We start from the raw sequence: 15901 nt of genomic DNA, 5'->3' as shown, positions 1-15901 counted from the left end.
AATAGCCAAAAGTAGAAAAAACCTAATATCCATTGAACACCAAATAGAAAAAGAAAAATGGGCTCATACATGCAATGGAATTTTATTCATTATTAAAGAGAAAGGAAATTCTGACACATAGTACAACACGGATGAACACTAAAGACATTATGCTAAGTGAAATAAGCCAGACACAAAAAGAGAAATATTATATGATTCTGCTCATACGAGATACTTAGAATAGTCAAAATCACAGAGACAGAAAATAGAATGGTGGTTGCCAGGGGAAGGGAGAAAAGGGAAATGAGAAATTATTGTTTAATGGGTGCAGAGTTTCAGTTCTGGAGATAAAAAAGTTCTGGAGATGGATGCACATCAAAGTGAATATCCTTAGCTAAAGTCACAAAACTGTACACTTAAAATGGTTAAAATGGCAAATTTCATGTTATATTTTACCACAATAAAAGAAAGTTGACTCAGAGGTTATAATTATAAACTCAGAATGTTTTTCAGTCAACTATTACTTTTATGAATCAACAAGCCGCCATTTTGCAGCTCCACACTAGCCTATGAATATGATGGTTCTGGGTTGCAAAGACTCTCCTTTTAGTGGCCATCAGATCTGAGGCTAGGCTGTGCTATACTGAACCACAGTCATTCATGGTATTAGGAAGAAAACACTAGCTTGAGACAAATGAATCACCTTCTCCCTGTGCATAGATCCTAACAGACATCACTAATCAATCACAGCACTACTTTGTACAATTTTATAAACCTTCCTAACACAGGGTTCAGACAGCTACCTCATCAGAACTGCCTGTCAAAATGAAATCTATTTGCCACAGTGGTCTATGTGGCAATCTAGTTATTTTTACCCAAACTAAAATCCTACACGTTAAAAACCGGTTACTATTAAGCTAAGTATGCCAAATAGCAGATGTAAGAAGAGAAGTTTGCCCCAATCTCTGCCCATGTCTTTTCACTCTCCTAGATTCTGAAACATACAGGGCCAAGTACAAGAAAAGCAACTCAACACAAGCAACTCAAGTGACTAGAGAGAGACAGAGATTCTTATAGCATGATAATAAAAAGGGGTTTGTCAGTGTAATCAAATCTTTTGTTATAAATGCCCTCGTTGTTTTCTAGAGCAAAGGTTGGCAAACTTCTTCTGAAAAGGGACAGATAGCAAATATTTTAGACTTTGTTGATCATGCAGTTTCTGTTGCAACTATTCAACTCTACCCTATAAAAGCAATTATGGGCAGTACATAAATGAATGGCAGACTGTTTACAAAAACAGGTGGTAGGTGGGACTTGGCCTGTGGCCATAATTTGCAAACCAGTATTCTAGATATTTCATCTTTGGTTCAGATGTAATTAGGGGACTCTTTCTCCTTTCCTTTTATCCACCTTCAGAATTTAAAGCCATTTCTATCCTGACCTGAGCACTGCCCCCTCTCCCCACAAATAGCTGAATGAAGAACAACTGACATAGAAAGCACAGCATTAAGAAGGAAGTGGAAAGAAGGGAGAAACTACTTCCCAATTTCTACCCATCCACAAAAGCTGGATGTATTGGAATAAGGGATTCAAATCTACCCAAAGTGAATTCTCTCTGGATGTGGTTTCGGTTTCTGTGTGTAAGCTTGACATGACTAGGGGCCATTTTAGTTATGGGCTCTACTATCTTGCTAAGGGTCATACAAAAAGTGATGTCCTTTGAAGATAACTCTGGAGACTGGTGCAAAGCAAGTTCAAAGCTAATACAAAGTTATTGCCACTTCTAACAAATTCTGCTCAGTAACAATCAGATACAGCAGGATAAGTATGGACGAGGTCAGAGCCAGGGTAGCTCATTCCTAGGCCAGTCATTGTAGTTCACTAATTGTGAGCAAGCCATTTAAGGTCTGTTTCTTATATTTAGTGTGGAAATCCAAATGATGTTTCCATACAAGGATAAATAAAGATATACATTCCAGGTAATCTGTCTTCAGACTGAAAGATAACATCTAATAAAGGGAAGAAAAATCCCTATCTCAGCAAGTATTTGATGGTCTATCTTCAATACAAGGTGGGACTGAAAGAGATAAAAATACTTGGTAGGGAAAGACAAGAATGCAGGGGAAGGGATAGGAAGAAAAATTGTGACTTGAGAATGGAATTATGGAAGCACAAAGATCAAGACCTAAGTCAGTCTACAGGAACAACATATAGCTTCTTAGAGAAGTTGACAAATAAGCAGAGGGATGTAAGAATAAACTGGAGGTAGTTGAGGAAGGTAAGTGGGAGGAGGGGCATTCTAAACATGAAGAGTACAGGGACCAACGCTCAGGGAAGAGAATACACAGATTAAGTGTGTATAAGGAGTAGATCTGTTCCGTATTACCAGAATAAAAGCGGATGCAGCTTCTGATGCAAAATGAAGCTGAGGGTTAGGCTTGGGCAAGATGATGGAAGGCCTTAACTGCCCCAATTAAAAGCAGACAAGATGACAAAGGTTTTGAAGGTATTGGCTAGGTATTAGCTAGGGATGAGGAACTGTAGAGAGTTAATCAGAACACAATGAGACTGGAGGCAAAGGGGACAGTCAGGAAGACAATGCATAATCCATGCAAGAGAAGATCAGAACAAAGGTGGGAAATAACAGGGGTGGTGAGGAGAATAGATTCAAGAAATATTTACAGACTAAACTCAGCAGGACCTGGTGAGCAATCAGATGTGAGACGAGGCGGATGTCAGGGAGGAACTCTGAGAGACCGTAATTCTCAGATTTCTAATCTGGACATGGGGCAGATGGCCACACCATACCTCTGTGAGGCCAATCCATACACATCCCAATATGATCTTTCCAACCACAGAGAGAGTTATGCTCCCAGGAAACAGGCAATCTGGAAAAAGTCCCCAAGAAAAAAAAGATGTAAGGACAAAACCAAGTTTGGAAATATCCTGGTAACAAGTACTAGAAGTCATAATTACACACATATAAATAAAAGGCTAACAGAGATGAAGGGCTAAAGCATGCTAACATTAAATCAGGTTTCACTGTACACAGTAGTATTTCTACAATGTTTCTTCAATGTGTTGTCTGAAAAATACACAAAGCTATAAAATGTATATCACATGTGTGTCTGTGTGTTTTACAGCCATACCATACCTCAGATGAATACTTTCTGTCCTGTAGTATTTCATTAGACAGTGTGTATAAACAGTGGAGGAAATTTTACTAAGTATATATTTCAAATTACTCAGCCAGAAAAAATATTTGAGTAGGTGGGCATCCATTTACTGTTTAGGTTTATAAATTATTATTATTCTTGTAACTTTAAAAATATTTTCAAGTTATCTCTGTATATACATCATTGAGTGGATGTCAGATTATTACCAAAAAATGATATGGAATTGCTGGACTTAAGGTACCACAAGTCTTAGGTAACTAAATCCAAAAAGGCATGTAGGGTGAGAAAATACATGAGCAGTGAAAGGTCCAGGGACTTAGCAAGATCAGTTCCCTGAAGATAATTCAAGGCCTACAGCCTGTGTCTGAATTCAAACCAAGAACCAGGATTCTGGCTTCCACAGTCCCCTAATGGAACATTTTATAAAAACAAGAACAAAAGCCCTGAAAACTGGAGTATAAATAGGATTTAAATTATTTATCAGGGATTGAGATAAATCACTCACAATAGATTCTTGATCTTCCAGTTCCATACTGTGAATACAAGCAAAATTCAAGTTTGATTTCTGACTCTTATCACTAGCTAATCACACTGCCTTCAATAAGGCATCCTCCTTCACTCTCTTACCTTCCACCTCTACATCTGAAACATAGAAAAGGTTGACAAGATCACCATGGGTTGTGCAGCTCATGGTAAGTCCTCCCACATGCCTCTCTCCATTGCATTCAACAAGCTTATCATTAATTTCAGTCTTCATGCATAGAAGACAGCTCTACAAAGATGGGAGTCTTTATAATCTTATTGATTCCAAAAAGTGCAGTGCCTGGCACTCAGGAGAAGCTCAACAAATATTTTCAAGTAACTAACTCCAGATACCTTCCGCATTCTTTTTTTAAAAGATTTATTTATTCGAGAGAGAGAGAGAGAGAGAGAGACGCAGAGACACAGGCAGAGGGAGAAGCAGGCTCCATGCAGGGAGCCCGATGTGGGACTCGGTCCCGGATCTCCAGGATCACACCCTGGGCTAAACCACTGAGCCACCCGGGCTGCCCCCCCACCCACCCCCCATGCTTTTTTTTTTTTTTTTAAGTGTTTATAGGGGCAGCTGGATGGCGCAGTCAGGTAAATGTCTGACCCTTGGTTTTGACTCACATAGTGATCTATCTCAGGGTTGTAAGATTCAGGCCCACAGTCAGCATGAAGTCCTGCTTGAGATTCTCTCTCCCTCTCCTTCTGCCCTTCTTACTTGTGCTCTCACTGTCTCTCTCTAAAATAAAATCTTTTTAAAAATTAAATTAAAAAAATTTTTTTAAAGATTTTATTTACTTATTTCTGAGAATACACAGAGAGGAGAGAGAGAAGCAGAGACACAGGCAGAGGGAGAAGCAGGCGCCATGCAAGGAGCCTGACATGGGACTCGATCCCGGGTTCCCAGGATCAGGCCCTGGGCCAGGTGGTGCTAAACCGCTGAGCCACCCGGGCTGCCCATAAAAATTTTTTTTTAATGTTTATGTAGTTTGTTAATAGCAATGCCAGCGTTAAAATCCAGATTCCCCCCAATACAGCCCCAGGGAATGGAGGGCAACTCAGTTCCAAGTTGGATCCCTGTCCATCCTCTTTTTGTTGTCAGATAATTTGGAGACTTGTCTCATCATAAGCTTTCCCAGCTGGTTCCTTTCTTACCAGGTCCTCAAGGACCATGTCCTAAACTATTCCCCAGATCTTCCTGGAAATAAAAATCCCATTTGTTTTTGTTTCAGAGTTTACATTACTAACTATAAAGAGATTGAGCATGGCTTTCAAAAATGGCACTTAATAGGGAAGTTAGAAAGCTAAGTACAGTCTCAAAGTAGCTCCTCAGTACTAGGCCTTGTGGCCCCCAACTCCTCTCCCTTCTTGAAGATCATTAAGGAATGACTGACGTCAGGGAGTTCCACCATCCCTTTGTTCCTGTAATAGAGAGTCAACCTGTGGTTCTCTTCCCATCTCCTTGTCCAGGGCCCTCCCTGCTTCCTTGGCCAGCAGAGGGAAGCTCCCATTCTCATCTTTCTTGAATTATTCACTGATGGTTGATCTCTCTCCCCTGAGCCTCAGGCTCTGGGCAAATGACTGTAGCTCTTCCAAAGGGGGAGCTCCAGACTAGCATAAACAAACAACTCATCCTAAAACTCTCTACTCAGAGCTGCCATCCTGCTATGTACAGTCTCCAAGTCTCCATGGTAAGACCTCCTCACCTGGCAGAAGACACCCTCCTGGGAAGGAGCTCTAATCCAGCCCTGCCCAGGCACCTCCACTGCCTCCCCAGTTTCTCCTAGACTTGTCCTCTTACCACTAATCCTGATTGAGCTGAAGTTTTGCCTACTTTTTTCTCTTGATTTTGGGTCTTCCCTACATGGCCACTTTTATTTTACTCCAGTTCCTCCAATGTGGAACTTTTAAATCTTGTTTTCAAATAGACAAACAAAAGTGGACAAATCTAATAAATAATACATAGGGACACACAATTGGGGAAGAAAAAAACATAAAGGAAAGTAAGTCAATGATTACCATAGAAAGTAAGAGAGCAGCTATTTTGGGGGGAAGAAATGAATTGGTTTGAGAGGATCTCTTGAGGGCTTCTGCGGTCACTAGAAAGTTGTAGGTTCTTTCATGAGTGGATTCAAAGGTGTTACAAATTCATTAGCTGTACATGCATGTGTTTTTAGCTGTTTTCTCTATTTGTATTATACATAATAAAAATTATTGCTTTCATTTTTCAACTCTCATCCTCTTTGGCTCTACAAACTAAGAATCACCTGAATTTCTGTAAAGAAACGTACAAGTCTCTTTTCATGTTCCTGTGAGTTCTCATCACTACAATAAATGTTTCCTATCCACCTTCCATCTGCTTATCTCCATTCATGAATCAAAGTAGATCTGTTTGAAGATAGAGAGTATGTCTAAAGAAACCTAGGCTGAGAAAATCTTGGATACTGAACAACCTAGGGGATAAAGGCCTGAGTCATTCCTAGAAATATAATGCTCCTTTTCTTTTACGTCTGTTAGAATATTAAAAAACAAAAACAAAACAAAACAAAAGAATATTTTTAAGAATTACTATGTACAGAGAAGAACTTTAAAGCAAATGGAGACAATAATGATATTATTATTACAATATCTATTTTACTATGTGCCTAGAACTAAGTATTTATTTAATGAAGTTCATCAGATTTAATCTTTACAATAACCCTAGGAGACAGGATTTTTCTTGATAATTCTACATGATGTGTAGTGCTTTTCCTCTGAAAAGCCAACTGATGCTTACCTCTTGGCCTTTGCACATGCTATTTCCTCTACCTACAATGCTCTTTCCCCCAGCATTTTGCCTGCCTGGCTCCTGCTCCTCCTTCAGGTCTTAGCTTAAATGTTACACATTCCTCATTACACCATTAGCTTTCTTTCACTTTCTGGTACCCCTTAAAATATATTCCTAACACATTCAGCATTCATAAGAGCAATTGTCCAATTCCTCATTTCCTGATCACAAGTGTGCTAAAATCTTCCGAAAGTGATAGATCATCCTAATGACTGAGCCATCCTGGAATTCTTTTCAATAAATACCTAGTTGGAGTAAGGCAATCTATGTTGAAATGCACATATATTTTGACAAGGAACCATGAAAAAGCAAGTATTTAATACATGGGCCTAGCCAGAAAAAAAAATTACTCTTTTTATACTATGAAGAATAAAGAAAATAATGGTGCCCAGTCACAAGTGCCAACCTTCAGGTTGGGAAGGGAAAAAACTTGCCCTCTGTGCAAAGATAAAGCCAAAGAAAAGAATCTTAACTTCTCAGTAAAACAGCTATACATGGGTTTTGGTCAGGTCATGTTTTAATCGCGATCTTTAAGCAAAAGTAAAGATGGCAAACAAAATCCTTCAGACGGGAGAAGAATGAATAATACTACCTACATGCACTTAGTCCAGTAAGGAAGCATACAGAGCATTTCTAGAATTTATTTCATAGTTAAAATTTATGTTCAGCTTGGTTTTGTGGCTGCCTCTGCAGCCTGTATGTGCAAAGCATTATAAATACTATTCAGGGGTCCTGCCTCCCTCCCACACCCCATAGCATCAATCAAATTAGCCAAGTAGCCATCAAAGTACTTTTGGAGGGTGCTCTGTGGCCCAAGCCAGCTGCAGGTAAACCACTTGGCCACAGGAGCCATGCCATTTCCTCCTTAGTCTCCTCACTCCCATGGTCTCCAGTCTGGAGACAGCGTTCAGCCTCTCGATTTACGGGAACCCCTTGCCCACCTCCTGCGCGTGGGTATGCAAGGCCATATTTAGCTCAACCTACCCACAGTTCACTTCACTCAACCAGGTGAAGCCAGACACCAAGGGAGCACAAAGAAGCAAAGATTTTTCTGTCTCAAGTATCTGTCTGTGTGAAGTTAGTGGCTTTTTAAAGGCTACCACTTTGGTGCCTATGCGTCAAATTCTTTCAGTATTTAATTTAGAGGTGGAAAATATAGTCATCTAATGCCAGTAAGCAGAATTATGAAGGCTGCGATATTTCAAATGGAAAATAAAATAATTTGGGAATGGATATACATGTGTGTGTATACATATCTATAGACATGCATATATACCATATGTGCATGTGTGTTCAAACAATGAGGATATGGCTTGCTGCCAAACATTAAGAAAAGTTTTAAAAATTTACGATGCTTGGAAAAAGTATATGAAGACATAAATCTGAGATTTTTCTCCCAATCAGTGGTATACTACCAGAACAGGCATGCAAATCTTTAATAAAGTATAACCCAAGGAATTGAGAGTTTAACAGGAAACCTAAAATTAACAACAGCCTCAACAATCATATTGGAAAATAACTATTTATTTTGTCAATGCTAACTATGGTATTGGTGATGATGGCAAAAGTAATTGTGTCTGTCACTTCCTGGCATATTCCATGCACAAAGAACTGAGGTAATGATCTTACATGGAGATGTCACTGGTTCATGCAAATGCGTGAGGTAGTCAAGAATCCCCTTTTTAAAGAGGAGAAAACTGAGGCACAGTAAGATTAAGAAATCTCAATATCACACCCATGAAGTGGAAGGAAAGGGGATGGATTACAAGTCTGTGAAACTATAGATTAAAGAATAAAAAATGATGGCCATTGATATGCAGCTTCCCCCATGAAATGGAAAGTGGGAAAGGAAAAAAAAAAATCTAGAATAAGAAAGAAAAACAGAAAGAACCCAGAGAATTTTCTAGGTAATTTGGGCCTCCAAGAAGTCAATGTCATCCACGATTATGGCATAATCCATAATTATGGCAATATAAAGTTTTTGTGTAGTTGTAAATGATTTTGCATCTTTCATTGCATAGAAGCAGTCATCTGAGAAGTTGGAAACTCAATCGGTGTATTATTTATATGATGCCTAAAAACTAGCTTGCTTCATTTCAAAACTTTAAAATGTGGTCTGTGGAAAAAAAAGGTCAGTTGACAAAATATGTCAGAACTTTTCCATCTCCATGTACATCATCCCTATTCTAAGGAGTCACCTTGGAGGCTGTTACTTACTCCAAAGAGCCAGGCTTTTCTCCAAGACAATTTGGGAAACTAGCCTTTGGAATAGTTTCCGAAGTCTGGCACATTTTTGTGACAAAGTATCTTGCCAGCAGCATAACTTAATAGTCATATGTCTATTAGAACCAAGTCTGGGGAATAAGGCTGCTGATCAGAAAAGGAAACTCTGGTTTTAGGAAAGAAATTTGTGTTGTGCTTACAAAAGAGTAAGGTCTCCTGTGTAGCTTTTTAAATGGCCAGGAGAGCTCCAGAAAGCTTTTGAGTAATGTCTCCACGCAGGGAAATGTACATGATGAGTTCCATCGGGTGATGGCTGAGAAGGAAACATGCATTTGGAAATAACAGTGTCAAAATTAGCCTATTTAAGGTGGTGGCAATGATGTAGCCATCATACTCATACTGGCTCAGTGCTCCCTACATGGTGCCTGGCACATGTAGATGCCCACTGCAGAGTTATATGAATGACCCAGAGACTCCACCCATCTGTCAGTTAAACAATAAACAAACACATTCCTAATGAGAAAATTCTCCACTCTTCTAACAGTTATCGGATCAAAGACCTGAACACTCACAATAGATAGTATGGCTTCACTGAAGAACTAAAATAGGAAGAAAATCCTCCTTTAAGGGTCTGCTGCTAATTTTGCTACCTTTTTCAAGATGTTTCTAGTCTGTGAGTATATTTCCTAAATGTGGGCATATAAGGTGCCTGCCACACAAGGCAATCGCTCTGAGGGCAGGGTAGAATGGGGTTTCCTCTGGCCCCTCGCTATGCTACTATCTACCTTGCTCTCAGGGCACCCACTCCAAGAAGCTTCCAGTGATGATGGCTCTCCCCTGCAGCTGAAGCGAGGAAGAAAAAATAACCAGCACAGAGCTCTAAAGATGCACATCTTCAAGTGCCAACAAAAATGCCTCTTGCAAGAATACCCTGTTCAATGAAACCTCATGACAAGGTCTAGATGATACATCTCTACTGTCTGACTATTCAGTCATTTATCTCACAGTTATTAATAATTTTAAAAATTATTATTATCTTATTACCTATTGGAGCTGAAACAGCAGGCCCTCACTTCCAAGGTGGTCACCACCCATAATCTCAGTTGGAACACACTCCCCCTGCTCTCTCCAAATCCCCAGCATGCACTGCTAAACAGGTGGGCAATCCTCTTTCCTCCAGGACCCAGCTCCCCAGTCCTTCTCTCTCTGTGCCAGGCAGCAGCTCCCAAGCCATAGAAATGCTATGGGAACTTATTTTTCAATCTGCTTATTCATCATGATTCATTTATTCAATTAGTCAAAAATATTTATTAAATGCCTACCAAAGACCAACCCTTGTTCTAGAGACATTAGAGAATCTTATATCCTAGGGAGGGAGATGGACAAAGGTCCATGTGCTCATGGAAAGACAACTAGGAGACAAGTACACAAAAACTATTATGTTTAGTATGCCATGCATGATGAAGAAATATAAAGTAAGGCTAGGACATAACAAATTACAAGAACAATTAATTAGAAAGAACATGCAGAGAAGCCTCTATGAGATTGGGTAGAGACCTGCATAAAGTAAAGGAATAATTTATACAAACATCTGAAGAAATCATTCTAGTCAAGGGCAAAGCAAGCTCCAAGATCCAAAGGTGGGGCAGGCTTGGATACTGGTATGCTAGTGCAGCCAGTGAGGGAGACAGTGGGAGGAGATGGGGTCCCAAAGAAAACCAGGGCCAATTGCACAGGGCACTGCAGGCTATGGGAGGTCTCTAGGGAGCCCTGACAAGTATAAACATTAAACAACAACATGACATTAACAGTCTCATCAGCATCATCATGGCACTGGCCGACATGTAATCTGTACTGAGTGCTGTTTCCTAAGTGACCATAGGCACTAGGAGGTGGGTGCTATCATCACCTAAGATCCAGAAACTTTTCTCACATCGCACAGGCTATATAATCAGGGTACTTATATTTGGATATATACAATGATATTTCCTGACTCATAAATGATGGAAGAAAGGGCTCATCAGAACCAGGGAAAGGGCCCAGCCTGCAGCCTAAAAACATTTGCAGGAGGTGGCTTAGGTGGAAAAACTCAGGCTGCCTTTGCTTATGTTCATCTTCTGAACTTGTGCTGCTGCCTATTCCAAACTATATTTTTTAAAAAAGATCTCTTTGGGCTATATCCCTCCATTTCCTAGTATGTCTTACATTTTGATTATGTCTTTATGGTTTTGTCTGTACATTAGACAGAGTAAGGGAGAAGCAAGAATCTGATCTTTGGTATTCAAGAGGTTAGTACAAAGCCTGACACAAATGGCTGTAGAATGAATGAATATATAGATGAAACTTTTCTTTCATAAGCATTTAAAATATAGAGATACATATGACCTTATTTTTATGTGGGGATAAAACAAGTCTGAAGAATTAAAAACATTACGAAACCTGTTACAACTGAAGAGGGTCCTCCTATTGTCTATTATATACCTCCCAGACTTCCTAGCCCCAAAGATGCACTTCTAACTATAACCCAGTCTCAAACATTGGACTGTAGTGTACATGTGGCAATTTCTGTGAAGTGAAACTTTATCCAGGTGACCAAGCCACAGTCTAGTATGGCCTTAATCCTCCATTTAGAGTAAGGGGCAAAATAACCTTGAAAGATTACTAAAAGGGTAAAGTAATCATTAGCCAGGTTAAGAGAGGTGCAGTTCATTCAGATTTATAGGCCCATTTATGATCAGTCTCAGGCATCCAGGAGACATACATACACATTCAAAGTTATATTGTTTAACTGTTAACGTGTTCAAATTTGCGGTTTTCTAATTTCTCATAAAGATCCTTTCACAGCCAAAAAAGTACAACCAAAATGAAAACAAGCCTGCTGGTAATGACACAGGGACACTCTGTGCTTCATTTTCAACCCGTATAATTGATTTTGACAGCATAGCAGGAACCTAAGGCACTATAGTCCACACTGGCAAAGAACGGCTTTAGCAGGAAGAGGGCAAAACTGTGTCCAAATGAAAATTGACAATAGATACCTAACAAAATGCAATTTTATATTTTAAGGCTGGAATACTTTCCATATCTTCCTCTAAAACATTCTTCATCTAATTTGGATTTGGGGCATAGCAAAATGTGAGCTTATAATCAGAAGTCAATGTAGATACCAAAGTCAAGAAGTGATAGAAGGAAATACCCCTACGCCTGTCACATTTTTCAAGTTTGCTTCACATCAACTTTTTTAATGAGGCAAAATTTTTAAAAGGTGTATCAGACATATAATTTTCTTGGCCAGTCATTCTAATAAAACTGCTTTTTAATCAAGCGGCAGGCATAAAGCCATTGCAATATGCCCAGGTGAATTCTTATTCAGTAAGGATAATTCTATGCTTAATAAAGTATCACTGCAGAGTTTTTTCAATTTCAAACTGTAATCAAAGAGCTGATTGCATATCTCAGTTATCAGCACTGTGAATTGTCTAGATCAGTATTTACCCAATTTCAATATTAACTCTTTGCAATTTAATAGATGTTCTGGAGAAAAAAATCTTTTTGTTAAATGATTTGGAGAAATTTTGGATTAAAGAACATTAAACTCGACTACAGAACCTCTCAGGGTTTTTTACTACACTAATATGGATGGCTTTCCAAATGTAGAATACAGCATGTATTATTTTCCAAAATCATTTGACAAATGGAACCCTTTCTTCAAATGGTATCTCATAGACCTTCACATTGATAAACATGCTTTGGGAAATACAAGTCTAGATAATATCAACCCAGTTTTTGTCAAATTAGTCTCTTTCCATTTTCCCACAGTTCATTGTGACCCACATAGTTGAGGGGACATAGTTGACATAGTGGCTTATTAAAATAATAGTCTATTTCATCAACAATTACATTTAAAGGCCACATAGCTCCTGCTCTTGAGAAGAAGGCTGTAACCCAGGTGGCTCAATTCTGAAGAGTTTTTGCATTGTGTATCTTGTGTCCAGGCTGTCACCGTTTTAATCTTTATCTTTACTTAAAAAGTAGCAACTGGTGGGTGTGTTATTATAACGGATATTCTGAAGAAAGAAAACACAATGTTTTAGTGCACACTACAAAAATCTTCTTTTTTTTTTTTTTCAAATTTTATCTATTTATTCATGAGAGACACATGAGAGGGAGAGGCAGACACACAGGCAGAGGGAGAAGCAACTCCATGCAGGGAGCCCAATGTGGGACTCGATCCGAGGTCTCCAGGATCATGCCCTGGGCTGAAGGCGGTGCTAAACCGCTAAGTCACCCAGGCTGCCCTACAAAAGTCTTCTCAAAATGGCAGGCATGGCACTTCAGATAAAGAACAGAAAGAGTTTAGAATAAATGATATTTAAAGCTAAATAACATATTACAGGGCTGGTACTGAAGGAGACCCATGGATTCCCAACTGGAGGATGTCCTTGCCACTGACATGGATGCTTCAGTTGGGCAGCAGCATCCCCAAGTGCCCATGAGTTGTCCTCTTTGGTGGCACCTTTAATCACCACATGCATGTACACTTCAGTTAGTCTCAGGTTGCCAGGATTTCAGAGTTAAAAGGGACCTTACCCCAATACAAGCTTCTTGTTTTGTAGATGAGAAAACAGGCTCAGAGAGGGAGAAAAAATGATTTTCCCAAGGTCACATGGCTAATTAGTGATTAAGCCTAGACTAGAACCTAAATCAGCAACTGCCTTGGTACTCTCATCCCTCACTCACTCAGATCTTTGTATCCTAGGACAGAACTGTGATTCAGATAGCCTTCTGGAAGCTTCTGTTCCAGCTTGCCAGAGCTAAGGCTCCAGCTATAGACACACTCTCATGGTTACCTCTTTCCAATGGTCTTCTATTCCAGAGCAAGCAGCAGCCAAGGAACACATGATCTGGCTCACTTGTATAAGCTGCTGCAAGTCAGATGCCAGAGGACATCTTTAGTCAGAAGAAAAGATCTTGAGATATTCAAGGGTAAAGAATCTTGTCCTTCCAAATGTTAAATCCCAGCAGATAGCACAGTACTTAATGCACAGAAGTCCTCAAAAAATATCAGTGGGACTACTTCAGAACTCAGGGAAGACCCTTGCATGACTTGAAGAAGCATTTCAGTCTATCTCATTGGTTAAAAGAAACTTATACATCACCCCAAAAAATTCATGTGAAGCCTCTTTACCCAAGTTTATGCTACCTAGTTTTTCTATTTTTGGAGTAGCCTGACCATCATCTTCACTGTTACAATAGTTACGGGGCTAATAAGCATATAAAGAAACAGTCTGCACAGAAGAGAGGGGTGCCCCACTCAAGACTGAGACCTGAGAAAGAATGCCAGCTCTTTTTCTTGTTTAACATCACCAAGTCTCAATCTTCTCAACTGTACAATGGTTCCAAAGATGGTAGCTACCTCATTCATTTCTTGGGAAGATTAAACAAGTCAATATGTATACAGAGAAAGTTGGCCAACTAAGATTGGTTTTTAACAGCTGCTTGTCTTGAAAAGAAGTGTGAAGCTGGCTGGGTAGGCAAGAGTCCTGAGATCAACGGCATGTATCTGCCATCATCATCAAAGAGGAGAGAACCACATGCATATCAGATACTCACTAGAGATGAAGTAAGTGGTGTACTGCCCAGATTCCCCTTCAGGACTAAGGCATTCATTCCTTCCCCAGTTGCTGCTGGGGATGCTCCTTCCAGGGTTATGCCCTCCCCAGGGGTTACCCATATCCATCCACTCACTTGTTGAGAGGGTAATAAAGGTTCTCATCTCAATTGGAGTCATCTCCTTCCAAATGGTCACCCCAACTCCACGGGATATTGATGGAAACAGCTGAGCCTCCCTCACAACTATGCCCCAGTTCTACTTCTTCAGTGCCCAGTCCTGCTTCTCTCCCTTCCTGAAAGCCCTTCTACCCAACAGATCTCCTGCATGTTAATCCCACTCTCAGTTTCTCTGGGAACTCAACCAAAGACATTAGTCTTGGAATAGTTCATGGCTCAATGAAAAGCAGTAGCTAGTATTCTAATTGCTGAACTATCTAAGCAATCTACACTTCTTTCCCATGACAAGAGACTTCCTGAGTTCCTTTACAGGAGACATCCCTCTGTGGATGAGGAAAGTGGCAAAGATATAAATAACTTAAACTGATCTTTATTTAGCATCTAAGAGTCCTAAACTACATAGTCTGTTCTCACAATTTTCTTCACCACTGATTTGCTACTTTTTTTTTAGTAATTCTAATTTTAAAGACATGCAAGATAGAGGATGATAGAATGAACTTTGCATAAAGCTTCATTCATTGTGAGGAATCATTTCATGTTATCTTAAATGGCCAATCTAATATCCACTGATGAAAGAGCACAGGCTCTTGGGGCTTATGGATTAATTGTTCAAACCCTACTAAAGGTAGACCTATCTTATGGAACCAGTGGGCTACACAAAGGTCACCAGACAGGATGCAAGAGTCCTGGGTTCTGGTCTCCCCTCTGTGAATAACTCTCTCTGGAATCTTGGGCAAGTCATGTGCATTTGCTGGGCCCTACCTCCCTCATCAGCAAAGCAAGGGGCTTATATTAAATAAAATCTAAGGTCCTTTCTAGTAAGAAAAACTTACGATTGCTTAACCTTGCAGGGTTTTTCCAGGCAGCATAAATAAGTAAGATGTAGAGGGAAAGTGTAATACCAGAGATGAAATTAAAAATGTCATAAATTCAAATTACCAGCTTCCCAAATGTGTATTACAGGAGAGACTATTAAATGACCAGGAACAGATTTTATAGTTGTATTTTCCTTTTGCAAGATTTCCATCTAAATCATTGCCCATGTCATTGATTGTCATTTCCTTAATCTGGAGTGTTTGAATATACAGTTTAGCAATGCTTTGGACAAGCCATAAGTCAAAGTTAACATTAAAAAAAAAGTTAACCATGCCCAGGTCTCTGCCTTCCATAAAAACATGCTGAAATACCAGCATCTATTAGAAATAGGTTATTGATGTTGGGAATGACATGCACTGTGATTTGCAGGTGCCCCCCTGACTAACCTTTGGTAGTCATATCTCAAGGTAAACCTGCCATGATTACCCTGGCCAAGAAGAGCTGGTTTAACTGTACTGGCTCTTTTGATGCATGTTGAACATGAGCACCCTTTAGGGATCTC

At 39.7% G+C, this 15901-nt stretch overlaps 1 protein-coding gene and 1 long non-coding RNA gene across 20 annotated transcripts in view; one reads left to right on the top strand and one right to left on the bottom strand.

Moving 5' to 3' along the window:
- Positions 1 to 15901, bottom strand: part of ERC2 (ELKS/RAB6-interacting/CAST family member 2) — a 904872-nt gene that overhangs the window by 396837 nt on the left and 492134 nt on the right. The window lies entirely within an intron of this gene.
- Positions 5164 to 9734, top strand: LOC112665936 (uncharacterized). The gene is made up of 3 exons (XR_003140614.3): positions 5164 to 5374; positions 9278 to 9406; positions 9530 to 9734. It is a non-coding gene; the product is annotated as an uncharacterized LOC112665936 (long non-coding RNA).

Source organism: Canis lupus, chromosome 20, assembly GCF_003254725.2.
Source record: "Canis lupus dingo isolate Sandy chromosome 20, ASM325472v2, whole genome shotgun sequence".
Taxonomy (NCBI): domain Eukaryota; kingdom Metazoa; phylum Chordata; class Mammalia; order Carnivora; family Canidae; genus Canis; species Canis lupus.
This window is presented reverse-complemented; position numbering and strand designations above follow the sequence as displayed.